We start from the raw sequence: 15,030 nt of genomic DNA, 5'->3' as shown, positions 1-15,030 counted from the left end.
TAAGTGCCTTTTAAAATCAGCAGTGCTGAGATTACACTTTCATAGCATATATCACTATTAACCAGCACCACAACAGAATGAATCTGAATGATTTTCTGTCCTGTCTTGTTGCATAATGAAAATGGAAATGATGTAAAATAGTAAATAGAGCCGTATATGACATCGCCCACCGTTGCGTACTTTTTAATCTTTGTTCTGCGGGGGAAGGTATCAAGTTTTTTTTCCAACCTCAAGGCCTGAGTGACAGCTTTGAGTGACAGGCTGTGTGCCCATAGTGTCCTTGGCTTCTCAGTCAGATCCACCCCTTGTTCCTCTACACCCAAATATGGTCACTTCTGGCTCCAAAAAACAAAGATACTGATGGCTGAAATGCTGACTCGAGGCTTCAAAATTGGAGTCCGCAAACTAATGGGTGACATCACAGCAGCTATGTCCATCATTTTTACAGTTCACAGGGCTAACCCCAAAACTCCAGTTCAGAGAGCATGATAATTAAGTAAAATACTTGTAATAGTTATGGTAAAATATGGGATGGAAAGGCCAGAGAATATGTGACCTATATGACATTTTGTACTTTAATAAGTAATATATACATGACATATATTGAAATAATAAAAATTCCAAGCCTCAATCAAAACATGACATTATAACCTTTTACAGAGGTCCACTGAAAGCCTCAACCTAAATGTCAGCGCAGAATCTGAGCTACATTGACCTGAAAAGAACCAAAGAGACGTAAACTGTATCTTACCAAGGTCGACAGGGACTATAAAACAAACACCGGGTTTAAGGTGAAGTCTTCCCTCCGTGAAGGTTGGCCATGTTTTGTGTTTACACTACACTGCGGGCTTTGAAATTGTTTTGCAGTGTGGAATCTGCCCAGGGTCATTGTTTGTTTTTGACGTGTTTATACACCACACAAGGAGTAATGACTTCTAGGATAGTCAGGGGGGATGCAGACATGATCCAGCACACTATCAGCAATTTTCTTTACTTTTCAGGCTCCCAGTAAACTTTCAACACTGAGAGGACTCTGACGCTATCTGGGGCCTCGTCATCGTGTTCAGCATCATTCAAAGCGATGTAAATATTTAACTGCATCAGGAAATGAGGAAATCGGTTACTATGCAAAACCTGTCTTATCATTTTGTTGCACTCAAATTCACAACAATTTCCATATGATTTGAAAAGACACTAAACACCAGTTTGTCCAAAAGTTAGAAAATAATGATGCAAAGCTGATAGACGAATGGTGTTTCCCAGTTAACCGACTGTCTGCAGACGTGCATGAGAAGCACTTACTTTGATCTCTGGCTCCACAGGATGTCACCACTGGAGTCTCCTGGCTGGACCGACAAGCAGCAGATAGGAGGGGAGGAAAGAAGGAGTGAAGAGAAGGTAGGAAGGTGGGGGTGGGAGAAAGAGGGGGAGAAACAGTGGAAATTATTTGAAACATGAAGGTGACTAACAAAAAGCAAATATGTTCTTTCCACAACCACCTTATCAAATATGAACAGTGAAGTCAATTCAGATGCTCTTTAGTTGATTCTATGTGTGAGTGTACACACAGACACACACACACACACCTCTGAGTATGAGAGCAATGGTGGAGGGACACAAAACAGGTCACTTTGAAATGAATACTCATTACAGCAGAATTAAACAGGTTTTACAGTGCTCCCCTCTTAAAATATATGTGGATACATATTTAGCATCCTCAGCGGGAACTCCCTTGATTAAACAAATAATGACACATTCCAAAACCTGAAAAATTAATTTAAGCATTGCACTAATTTGCATTTAAACACTGCTCCTCCCTGACCTTAGACCAAGCACTTTTTAATTACTGGCTTCTGAAGGCTGAATCCCTGCAGTGTTGATGGAAAAATAAAAACAGTGCAGGTTTTATGGCACACTGTGTGTTTTTATTCTATATAAATGAAGAGAACACCCAAGCTTTCTAAGATAGCTTGTTCAGGGTATTAAACCGCCCCTTTTCAAATCACCACACATTAGCACTCAGCCTCTCACAGTTGAGCTCTGTCATTCAGGCCCACTGCCCCATGCCCCTTCACCTTAACTCCTTCCCTCCGTTTGCAAACACAGAGGGAAGAAACAGCAAAATGTGTTTCCTGAAAGGGAGGAGAGGTGGAAAAAGCCCATCCTGCCCCGAGAATCACCGCCGCCCCGCCAGAGCCGCCGCCACTGGCCTTTCTGCAGAGGCAGCAAAAGTTCCCCAAGAGGGGAGTGTCTGCCAACTCAAACAGGGCTCATTCTCCTCTCTGTGGGCCGCCAGCCGCCCATGTGGGCCTGCGCTGGGCTTCCTGAGGGCTCGCTGCAGCTGGAGCACTTTGAATAAAGGTAACAGCAATGTCACAGCTACTGTAAACTTGCGAGGCTGCTCCTGTCAGCAGGACGTTCCCAATCAAAGCAGAAACAACCCCACCTCAAACACAACACTTTTTTTTCTTTCCAACCGGCCCCAAGTCCAAACTTCCCACAATTACAAAGAGAGCACACAGGCAAGAGGGCAACCACTGTTCCCTGATCTTGCCAAACAAAATGCCAAGAGACCGGGAGTGACATTCAGCTCTGGGGTTTAAAAATACGAGCAATTTGAAAATGATTAGAGTCTTATTTTATTGTTGAGCGCCTGACACAGGAGAGGAAACCAGAACAATCAAGCCGACTGACTTTTTTTCTGCTGAATTTAGAAACACTAATTAGTTTTGCTCTCATAAAGCCAACCTGAAAACGACCAATTAGAAAGTGAAAATGAGACGTGCAGAGGAAACAAGAGCTTGTCATTTTCACTGTTTAAGTCCCATATGCACAACTTTACTGTGATGACTTTCACACACACATGCTGGATGATTGGCATGCCGCCTACGGAAGCTGATGTCACGTACACACTCTGACCAGTTAATGGCACTTTACATCAAATAGCGTTTTGCTTAGTTAGAAGGAAACCATTACAGATCTGTATGGCCACATCAAACCCGGGCTGAGCAGCTTGGGCATGCAGATGTCTGAAGCACCAGGCTGGGGAGAGGATACAGCCCACCAGGCTGACCACAGCACCAGCTGGTTTCATCTATAGACCTACCAGGGCCAAACTGTTACCCCCTCACAGGTGCCTTGTTTCTATGAATTTCCTCTTTCAAGGGTACTGGAATAATTCCTCTGCATGTAAAACTATCTCATAATAACAGCAGCCGCTGCTACCTTCAGCTACTTACATTTCATACAGCATATTTAACCTGCTGAGTGGTTCATGTTTAGCAGGCCATTAGAAACTAACATAAAACTTGCAGAAATTATCTTCAGGAATTTCACTGCTATTCCCCGAGCAAACAGTGGCAAGTGTTTCATCACTGTCCGACTCAAGACGGATGGGCTGTCAGTGCCTTCCCCTGTCCAGGATCCAGCTCCTGGGCCGGGAAGTGGCTAAAAAAGGCCGGGGCTACGCTTTCCAGGCCTGCGCCTTTTACTGGGAGTAATTCTCAGATGCCAGGTCGCTGCCAACGTCCTTGCAGCCAATGGCAGAGAGGCCAGTAAGTTCACATTAACTGCAGAGTGTAACTGCGCTGAACATCTGCTCATGAATGAGAGCGCTGCCCACTAACTCAGCGAGTTGAGGCCCACTGATGAAAAATTCAACGTTCTCCTGGCTGGCACGCTTGTTTTGCACTATTCTCCTGAGCCCCCCAGAATTATATTAAGAGAATTTCAGCGCGGCCTGGTGTATCTGAGAGAACAGCTGGCACTGAAAAGGGATCTGCCGCTCGGCGAGAGCTCGGGGACTTCACACGGGATCTGCCTTCTCCTACACCATTTGTCCTTGAAGGAAAAAAAAATATCAGTGTTAAGCACCCAGGTAATAATAGGAAAGCAGAGGCTACATTTAGCTGATTACACCACCCGCGTGTGCTACAGAGGACGGAGCATAACCAATGAAGACATGAATCGATATGAAGTGGAAAGAGAAGACAGAGGGGCAATTGTGACAATAAGTAGCTCCCTCAGGAGACCTATTCACTATACCTCTCCTTTGTTTGGCTTATTTAGCTCATTAGATTGTTAACTAGGAAGGATCTGCCCCCAACCCCACAATATGGAATCAGTCTAATCAGAAACAGAAGCTGTCTGTTCAGGGGGCGACTACATCAAAGACTTTGGAAAGTACGAAGGCAGTCCCACAGTCCTGTCCTTCAATTGCTGCAATTATGTGCCTCATAACTTTGCGATGCTACTGCAGAGACCAAAAGGACAAAATGTAAAAGCTGTTTGACTGTAAGATAAAAATCAGAAAGTCCGTGTATACAGTGAAGCAAAGTCTTCCCTCTGAAGATGATGAAATAGTTTCTCGGTTTAAAAATGTTAAGTTTAGGGAAGTGATTACTCCTAGCACACACTAAGAATAAAAGATTACCACACTCAGTAATTTCACTTCTGTCTTTCTGTGAAATACAGTTAACAGATTTCTATATGTCAGCACACAACACAACCTGAGGGAAGCTTTTACCTCAAGAAAACCTAAGAGCAAAAAAACACAACATCAGACATCTTAGGTTTCTTGCTCTTTTATACAATGCACTACATGATGTGGGAATCATGGCAGTAGTCCAACAAAAAGGATCTGTGAATATAATATTGCCTTTGAAAACCAAGAGGATGTCTGGAGAGAAGCTCATTTAGCCGGTGACAAATGACAGCACTTTGTCTTCCTGACAAGATCCCTCCTTCATCAAATGTCCAACTTCACATGGAAATAGGAAATCACACATTATCACACTGACAAACAATTACAACCATGTCATTAGCAGCAACCCTGGGCCTGAAACCATTAACAAAACACAATGTTGCACACCACGCTAACATCAGAAGAAACACAGGATGTAGATGAAAAGACACTGATAAATCAATCATGACACAAACAACCTGATGTGTACAGTTTGGGAAGGATCTAAATGTTGGGAATAGGAGGGGGTGATAACCGTCCTTTGTGCCAACTAAATAAATCACAGAATAATCTCAAGCAATCAAAAGTTCCTCATCTCCAAATAAAGATTTATGTCTTTGTGATGACAGAGCATTGCTTGCCTTATATTAAAAGTCAACACTTTAGAGGAGTTTCTCTCTAAGTGACTTAATCAGATACAGAGCATTAGTATCTTTTTTAATACATCTCCCAGTGTCAGCCGGCAAATGAAAATGCTAGCCTCTGTAAATATGACTGCTTACTTCTAACACAAACATTGTTGACACCTAATGTAATTTCAGCGGGACATCCGACTGAAAGCGCACCAGGGTAATATAATGCTCTTAATGAGAATTCCTTCCAGCTTGAGACCTTGGCGAGATAGCCATAATGCATGGCTTCTCTTTTTAATAAAATAATTGTTACAGTTATTAAAGATGAATCTCATCACAGTCGAGATGACAAAATAATTCATTACCAAAACCAAGGCTTTAAATAGCTGCAAATTATGAAGCCCTACCCCCCTCCCCTTGAAAATACACTTCCAGATAAATGGGTTCGTTATTTCATATAAATATTAGATATATGCTGCCCTTGAAAGGGAAGAAATATTGCAACTGTCCATTATGAAGTTTGCAGCCACACAAAGCACCACGTACACTGAATCAATACAGAAGGAAAATCTAATAATAAACAACTTAAACTATAATTAATTTGACTCTATATCATTACATTATTCTACTTATAACTCATAGATAGGGCTGTCAGGATAACTCGTTTTGTTGGACGATATATTGTCCCAGAAATAATTGCGATACACAATATCATTGTCATTTTGAGACCATTTTATGCCACTGATATAAGTATAATATTATATCACAATACTGAAGTACACCCTTTTGAAGAGCAATGAACTTATAATTCTTAAGAATATGCAGACATTGGCATTGGAATATATTGTTAAAAAAGTAATAAACACCTGATAACATATACAAGGAAGTATATATCCAGTTATGGTATCTACATGGGAGTAGCCCAAAATTACTCAGTTAGAGACAAAATACAAAGTTTGGCCAACAAAAACAAAACAACACTTCCTCCAACCCATGCGACTACACAAGTTGTATGTTCATACCTCTGATTACAACCCAGAGGAGCCTTTTAAATTTGTGCATCTACCACTGGGTGACAGAATAGCTTGTATGAGCATTAGCAGCTGCAGTTTAAAGCACATGGGTAACGTCAGGAAACTGCGAGGTTTAGGCAACAAAACTCCTTGGCTAAGTTAGAAAAAACATCATGGTTTGGCTTTAAATACATTTTTTGTTACTAAGTTAATGTGCATCACATGAAATTTTGACATATATCAACATACTATGTTTTGTTGTTAAAATAATGCAAATATAGTTTGTAATTTCTGCTTGTAGTCATATTTTGGAGAACAATCTCCAGTTTCCTCAGTAATCCAGCCGGTATGCTGCAGTTGGCTCCCAGAAATGGACATCCTAAGATTCTGGCAGTTTGCTGGTGGATTTACAGAGTGGAGGATAAAGCTGTTGGAGGATAAAACTCCAAACGACAGACTTTTTTGCTCATTGCCAGGGCTTGGCAAGCTAACAATATCAGGACTGTGCCTTTTCCACTTCAAAAGCACAGCTGCAGGCTACCGGTAAGCTACACTGTGTCATCTTTTAAGTACTGTTTTATTTTTAGTTGGACTCGTGCAAACTGGTGGTAAAATTCTTCTGTAAACAAACACGCATGTAAACGCAACGGGCAATATCGAGGTCAGCAAAACAATCAAGGCCATGTCCATATATTGTATGATGAGTCGATTAACGTCATTACCGTAACAGTCCTAATCTTACAACTGTGGCTACATCATTTATGGTATTTTGTTTGTCATACAAACCTTTAAAGAACTTCTAAAACTGAACGATTGACTTATACTGGCATCATAATGTGATATTATTTAGGTTACAGTCATAAGAATTTGCTTCTGTATTAAATTATTAGCTATGTATAATATCTATCAATGCTGTCATTATGTCCACTGACGTGTCTACTGGTGGTTACTATACATGCTCATGCAAACACACATTACAAATATGCTATACATGGTTTCACTTCCCTTTTTGTCTTTTTTTATCTTTGTGTTTTACTGTGTTTCTGGATTGTTTATGCAATAAAGTGCCACAAATAATGGACAGTAAATGCCCTTCACAAATTATCACATCATGACATGACCAATAATATAAATTACTATTTATAAAACTTGATTAATCTTGATTAACATCTTAATATGCGAGAAGTAAGTGGTAACAGTACTGGTCTGGTACTGTCTACATGATGTTGCACACATTTATCTTTCAGAACCTGCAGCCTCACAGGACCTCCATGTGTGAAACAGAGAAAGCGCTGGAACACGTTTGTACAAACTTCCACTGATCCCCCCCCTCAACCCCCCTTCCCGTTCACAGCTCTCTTCTAGCGTTATTTATGTATTCAAAAGAGATAATTTACAGTGATGGCATGGAAACTTCCCAGCATGCCTTTTAACCTGTCGTTTTTCACTCTCTCCGCAGCAGGATGTCCAGAGGAAATGCTTTATTAAGATCCTGCCGACATGAAGAGCTGCTGTGACTTACTGGTGCATTACTGTCTAAAAGGCAAAGTTATTTAGACCAATAAAAGGCTAATATATTGTTGGAGTGGAATTACACATAAGTTATCTCTGCCTTAATAACATCACCGCAACCCCTGATGTTGTTTAGATCAATAAAGCCCATTAAAGTACAGACCTCAAGCGCAGATAAGGCTGCACTGCCACAGCGAAATACTGCTCGCTGGCATCTGAGAGAGCAGAGGTCTTTCTCTGGCAAACAAAAAAGTGGCCAAAATGAGAAAAACACTGCAAACTTAATACCATAAAGACTTTAAATCCAATGAAGTTCATTGTCTGCCTTATGGAGCCTTCTGGTCTGCTGGCAAGGCAGATAAACAAGTGGAAAGATGCTAATGGCTTTTAGATACTGGTCAGTAAAACAGAGAAAATAAAGATTGGGCGGGGGTGTCACCACTCCTGATGTTAAAGCAAAGGTGAGCTACGGCCCTAAGCTCTGTCTCTGTACTGAGTTTCCTGTTAGGAAGAGGAGGGTTTTAACCAGTTTCTTCTTTCAACACTTCCAACAAAAACCATCTGGACCTTCGCCTCTTCCACTGTTGCATAAGAGTTGAAATTTTCCATTTATTTATTATTTGTGCCCAGATCATTATCATAATCTGATGATGTCATTATAAACACTTGATGATTCTGAGGCTTTTTGACAGGAACAAAAAGAGCAAGGACATAAAAGTAAACTACAGAACTGGAAATAAAAAGACGCTGTCTGAAGCCATCAGACTGTATAACCCCTGTGTTGTGTGAATGTGGTGTTCCACCATGCTGTGCTCATTCTTAGCAGTGTCCACCAGGTGATGCACTAAATCATCTGTGCAGCAACTGTCCACCAGCCCCTGAGGTGTGATGACCACAGTCTGGCCACTCCCGCAAGGCTCCGCCCAGAGTTATGATGACAACACAGAAAGGAGAAGAGGACTCAGTGTGTGTGTGTGTGTGTGTGTGTGTGTGTGTGTGTGTGTGTGTGTTTGTGTACGTTCGCTTTTGGGAGTGCAGACAGTGTTCACGTGCATATGTATATTGCAGCACACAGAGACACCACAGTTCTCCACAGGAAACCACAGGAAACAGAGTTTTGACGCTATCTCTACAAGCACACGAAATAACAAACAAGATTTTTTTCTTTTTTCTTAAAGTACGGCGTGTCCCCTATGGCTTATACACTGTCAATAGGAAGTTTACAGACACCAAGCTGCTCAGGTGGGGGAACTGCACTCAAAACAGAAACAACAGCATCAGAGCTTTTAAGAGGGTTCTGGTGCTTTTTGCACCCTCTCACCTCAGTGTGTATTTCAGAGGACCACTCTGGCAGATACTGCAACGTACTAAGACTCTCCCAAAAATGACTCCAACCACTTTGTTCCTCTCTTTTTTTTTTTTTTTTTTATTTGTGCTATGCTTTACCACCCTCGCTGTCATCTTCCAGCAGCTGTAGTCACTGTAACACATTATTGATTAACAATGACCAGGCAAGATTGTGCTTACACCAGCTCTATGTTAATATAGTGAATGAGAGTTCTTTTCTTAAAATAAAATGAAATTTGAGGAGTTACGGCTTCTGTCAGTTATGGGTCTAAATGGAGCCTGACTGCAGCCCTGTCCATTTTCAGACCTGAAGTTTTCAGCAACAGAGGCCGAATATCAGTGTGACTGATTAAAAAAAGCTTTTAAACTAAACTCAAGCCAGACAAATGCAACAGATAGATCTTTAAGTCATCAGAAAAAGTATTTGTGCACCAGAACATCTGAGAACAACAAATTTTAAGGACAGATAATTTTGTCTTAATCATTTAAACTGTGACTAGAGTTGAGTCATTTGCCAGCAAAGAGGTTTGTGAACTGGTCATGGGCCATGGCTTTTGTTAGTCCTGTTGCTATTTATTTTTGTTGCTCACTTTGAAAGCACTGCAATGGACAAGGAATGGCAATTTCGTGAAGCTGACATGAGGAACTGCCTTTATGAAACCTACTTTTTTTCACTATGAAAACCTAAGTGGCAGTTGGCTGGAATGAGATCGCAGAGGGCTGAAAGTTTTCTGATGAGCTAAAAGACCGTCGCTAATAACAGCGTACTTGCTTTTGGCTGAAATGTATGTAATTTCCAGTCAATATCACAACATGAAACAACCGTTTTCTTTGTAAACAGTACAAAGGTAGGAAGATAGCTAGGAGGCTACTCACTTTTAAGTGGTTATGTATGTTTTCAAACTAATCTCAAGCACACAGCTGATCACTATGTGGTTTGTTAAAATGACATAACTACAGTGGATATTTAATGGATTCAGTGTGGACAGCGCTGTGATGTTACGCAAGTCGCACCATCTTCCACTCTGGAGCAGCTGCTGAGTAGTGGTAAAATTTGGTATAGCGGTCTGGTCCGGCATTTGGCTTATATCAAACCAGTGTGAAAATTGTTTCACTGGCCAAACCCTAGCTGTGATAATGAAAACAGTCACATGGCATAAGATTCTTGTGTGTGTCCATGTACACACACACAGGGCAGGGCAATGATTGTGCATAATATCCTCGCACAATGATGAGCTCTGACAATGTAATATTACTCAACAATAAATACATCATGGACCAAAAAAGGAGAGAAGAAAGAAGAGGAATAAAAAGAGCATAAGAGAGAGACCAGCTCCAAGTGACAGTATAAATAAAGTGTGGCACATCTTTTACCTTCTTCAATTATCTGCCTTTTGACATGCAAGCTGAGCACAGTGTAATTAACATCTCAGGAGATAATGGGGTCACTACTCACTGATCAATCTCACATATATATTATTTGCCTTTTACCAATCCAGCCTCCTGTTATCCCAGAAAGGAAATATTCCACAACAGATTTTTTTTTCTTTTGGGTTTGGGGCATTTAATGAAACCTTATAACTCATCCAATTTAGCTCATCTTCCAAACATCAATTAGGCTAGGGGCCTTCTTACACTCAAATAGAGCCTTTGCTATCAGAGTAAATAGCAATTCCATTCTGATTCATGCGAGATGTGACCGTGTTGTCATTATCAATTACAGACTGCATCACAAATCAGAAAAGAATGGATAAAAACATTGTAAATTCTCTAAGACTGTTCCCTCTGTGCCTTTAGAAGTAACAGGTGTTGCCGCTGGACCCTCTGACCTGGTAAAAAAACATTTAACAATACAATCTGGAACTGATTCGACCTTCTCAGTGTTGGCTAAATTCTCTTGTTTTTGAACAGCTTTAGTTTTGGCTTATTTACTCCAATAAATACAAATATCACAGATTCACTCAAAACTTTTACCAGCTCAGAATGCAAACAGAGTTCATATTGGCTGTTCACTGATGCCAGCCCTTGTATACAAAGAGTAAGCATTTTATGCCAGGCTGAAAAATGTTTTTAATCAAATCAATATGTGTGTATTGTACGCAAAAGCCTCACTTCCACTTCATGGTATGGCACGGCTCAACCCGATTTAAACATTTGCATTTGGTTTTCCATTTGCAAAAGTTGTAGGTATTACCTGGTACTTTTTATGGTACCACCTTGGTTCAAGTTCCAAGCAAGCTGAGCCAGTACTAGACAGTGGAGTTAAAACAATGTAGACCGCCGAATGGTCTGAGAGAACCATCATTGTCATATATATGTCCAACCAGCCCCTCTTGAAGGATATGTGCCACTAGGCCCAATGACTTTTCTGGTGGAAACCTTGCATTTCACGAGCATTTTGACTGTATCACAAAAAACCCAAGGAAAGTCCCAGCTAAAGATCTGTCATATCGCTATATAACATTTGCAAAATATACTGTAACTGCAACAGGTTAAAAAAAACTGTTATTATTAGTTCTGTTGCTACCCTGCACCCCCATCCACCAACAATGCCTGCATGCCATGGCTATTCCACACAGAAACAGTGCAGTTCTCCTTCAGGTTATTTGCCTTTGAACAACCCTCAAATCAGCCCTGAGATTTATGTTGTTTATGTTGGGTTGTTTCTGTCAGGCCCAAAGCTAAGTGTCTGTTCCCTGAAAGAGCTCACTGGCACACAGCTAACCCACAGGAACACAGAGGGAGCAGTGCGGGGGGGGGCACAGATTAACATAGAGCATATCGATTAGAGCAATGACTGAGTACCTTAGGGGGAGAATCCACACTTCCTCTTTAAGAGGCCAAAGTTTAAAAAGTGCGTAATAACTGTGTCCCTGTAATGACAACCGCTGCTTAAGTTGCATCACTCACAGATCGTTTAATAGTATTTGGGCTGTGGTGTTAAACCTCAAGACTGAGCATAATTTGGTAATGCTATGAGCCTGCTACTCCTGACTTTTTAGAGCTACAGCAAGCCTCTTTTACTGGAGTATTTATCACTATTTGTGGGTCATCCTGTCACTCAAGCTCTTTCTGTTTAATGTAAAGGGAGTGGACGACCTTTACTGGAAAAAAAAACCTCTGGAAGTGATGCAAGCAAGGTTAGCTAGTGTTACTAATAGTTGACTCGATTGAGTGTGTCCACAAAGAGAGAGACTTCCTGTCAGGAATTCAGTCTGAAACTTTGCAAAACAAGATTTTAAGCAGGTGTTCACACTTCTTTTTAATTACTGTCAAAGGTGCATTTGAGATTGGATGCCAGTACCTGCTTCACCATGACTGTAAAATTAAACCAAAGATGGCAAAAAATGTTCCTTTCCCCCCACTATACCTGGACAAAATCTAATGAAGACACAATCATTTGACTACACAGACACCAACATGCTCTTAAAAAAGGTCAAAAACTTTCAAAAAGACATAAAACAGCAAAGGGCAGAAAAGAATACACAAGAGCTGATCAAAAGAAGTGAATAGAAGACAATCACTGCTGTTGTTGCTGCAGGGAGCGTTAAAAGCTGTACTTTGAGTGTATTATTAACTCAACGCTGCCTGGACACGCGGGGGCTGTTTTACAATTTAGGCTTTAACAGATGTGCGTTTTATGTGGCAGGTTCTCCAGAGTTTAGATGCCGCTGTCCACATAGATGAGGCCGTAAGGCAGGTCATAAAACCTGCCTTTGAAACTTTGGGAGGATTAATGCCGACATGACAGCTAGTGGGCCGGGATCTGTGCAGCTCACCTTTTCAGAACACTGGCACGCTTCCTGCTCGACATCCCAACAGATACAAACCTGCTACATGTTCAATTCTATCTAACTAATTAAGCACAATATCCTGAATATCTACTCTTGGGTGGTATGAAGTAATGTTGCACATATCTTTAAAAATGAGCGGTTTACCGTAATGTGAATATCGTCGGGTGACGACAAAGGTAATTGTACTGCAGCCACAGTGTACAGTGTAATTACTGGGATTTACACACCTTCAACTCCCCCCCAACCCGGCTTTACAAGGTGGAATTCCTGGCAGAGTACACAGACACACACTCTCCTTTGGACTGTCTTTAAACACACCCTCTCTTAAACACTTACACTTTTCTCATATGCTCAATTTTGTTCATTTTCTCTACTTCAAACAGGTTTCCGTTCTGCTAAAGACAATCTCTGTCACACAATGCAGTCTTAATGCTTCACACTCCTTTTTCTCAGTGACCTGTGTTGACTTTGGTACCACCTCCTGGGCCAGGCAGGAAGGCATGCTGAGTGAGCTCTCTGCTGGCTGTATCCAGACCCTGCCTCTTACACAATGCAGCCTGCCTGGCCCTGCAGCAGGCCAACCCCTCCTCCAATAACCCACTTCCCATTCTTGATCAGACCTGGGGATTGTAGTGTGAGGGTGGAGATGAGAAAGATGGGAGGAGGTGTGTGTGTGTGTGGGTGGAAGGCACATCCTGCGTGAAACCGCATCCTGAACAAGCATCGCTGCATCTCACTGTAAATAAATACTCTCTCCTCCACGCAGCTTCCGTCAACTGTCACCGCCTTGGCTCCCAATCACCTTCAAGTCCAAACAGGAAAGTGCAGGGAGGCGAGGGAGATGGCAGATATGAGCTTTAATTTGCTTCTCACTGCACTTTAGCCCGGGTGCACGCTGCTTCCTATTCTCCTGCTCTGACCAGCTGCCCCGGCTTCGTTCCAGACCCTGAGTCCTTCCTGTCACCTTTCATTACTACATTATCCAGGAGGAGGCTCCCCGTGTAGCCGGGAAATCACCATTTGGTGGTACTCCCCCCTCCGTTTATGTAGTACTGTACGAGACATTCAAAGCCACGCGCGACATCCTCAGAGGAGTGCTGCTGCCTTGTTACCTGCTAATCCCCTGTGCATTATCACAGGAGATGCAACAGAGCAACGGAGCATGACGAAGGCAACAACGGAGACATGACAAGCTCTCAGTCCGTGAATTGCTTTGTGTTGCAAGACTCTCACCAGACTGGCTCAGTGTGTGAATATCTATCATTTGATTAAGTATCAAAGGCCTGCTTGTTGTGATGACAAAATGTTTGGGATTAAAGGCAAACCCAAGAACAGAGGCAGCGACTCAATGAAAGGGATTTACATGGTGTCAGCTCCACTTCATGTTTATGCTGCTGTCCTGTGTACTATTTCAACTTTTCCTTGGAGAGTGAGAGCATCCAGGCCCACAGTCCTCCAGCACTTCTTGCATTGTTTTATTACACTCGAATGAGTTGAGCTGAAAATTGCATGCAGCTGCCGACTGCAGCGCATCAGTGTTTGGCCTGGGCTTAGCTTTGCCCACCAGGCTTGAAAAACCGTTCAGTAAGTGATCTGTCAAGACTGTGAGCCACATCTACATGCTTTCTGTATGGGTGCTTGTACGTCAGATAAAAATGCCACGGTTTCTGGAATCAAAACTGTCACATATAAGCATTTGTAAAATTTATATGGGGCAACACCTATTTCATGAAATAAATTGCCAATTAGATTAACAACTTCTTTCACTGTAGGGATGCCCAAATACGGATACCAATGTTTAAAATAACAATTTGACCAAAAGCAGATACCAATGTTTTCTTGTTCTGTTGTTGTTTATTTTGTTTTGTCTATTATTTATTCCCCCCATTTTTCCAGGGAAACAAAGAAATCTTCATTATAAAAAAAACATTTAACTGTACAACAGTACTCAACTTTACATGAAAAACATCTTTTAAAAAATAGTAACTACTTTAAAAGCCTTTTTTCTATATATCATAATTCCCTCTCTGATATCTATTTTATATTCCTGTGAAAATATCAACAAATTTCTCCATTAAACTGAATTAATCCAAGTTTCTCACCAAAAACTACAACTGACAAGACTGCATATGATAACATTATAATTTACCTTAACTTAATACTCATTTTTCCAAACAGAGCTTAAATGCATCATAATGTAACTCAGTGCAACCTCTGTTAGCTGTTAGTTCCAGCCACCGGCTGCTAACAGCTAACGTGAGCTAGCTCTA

The 15,030-nt window shown here is 41.5% G+C and overlaps 1 protein-coding gene across 8 annotated transcripts in view; it reads right to left on the bottom strand.

Annotated features, from left to right (window-relative positions):
* Positions 1–15,030, bottom strand: part of foxp1b (forkhead box P1b) — a 183,054-nt gene that overhangs the window by 137,336 nt on the left and 30,688 nt on the right. For 6 of the 8 annotated variants that reach the window (XM_049587353.1, XM_049587345.1, XM_049587413.1 and 3 more), the window contains one exon: positions 1,303–1,346. The exons of the other annotated variants lie outside the window; for them this stretch is intronic. The gene's annotated coding sequence lies outside the window, so the exon portion shown is untranslated. The remainder of the gene's footprint in view (positions 1–1,302; positions 1,347–15,030) is intronic. 8 annotated transcript variants of the gene reach the window in all.

The sequence above is a fragment of the Epinephelus fuscoguttatus genome, linkage group LG1 (genome assembly GCF_011397635.1).
Source record: "Epinephelus fuscoguttatus linkage group LG1, E.fuscoguttatus.final_Chr_v1".
Lineage (NCBI taxonomy): Eukaryota > Metazoa > Chordata > Actinopteri > Perciformes > Serranidae > Epinephelus > Epinephelus fuscoguttatus.
The sequence above is the reverse complement of the archived record's forward strand: the minus strand, read 5'-3'. Positions and strand labels throughout refer to the sequence as shown.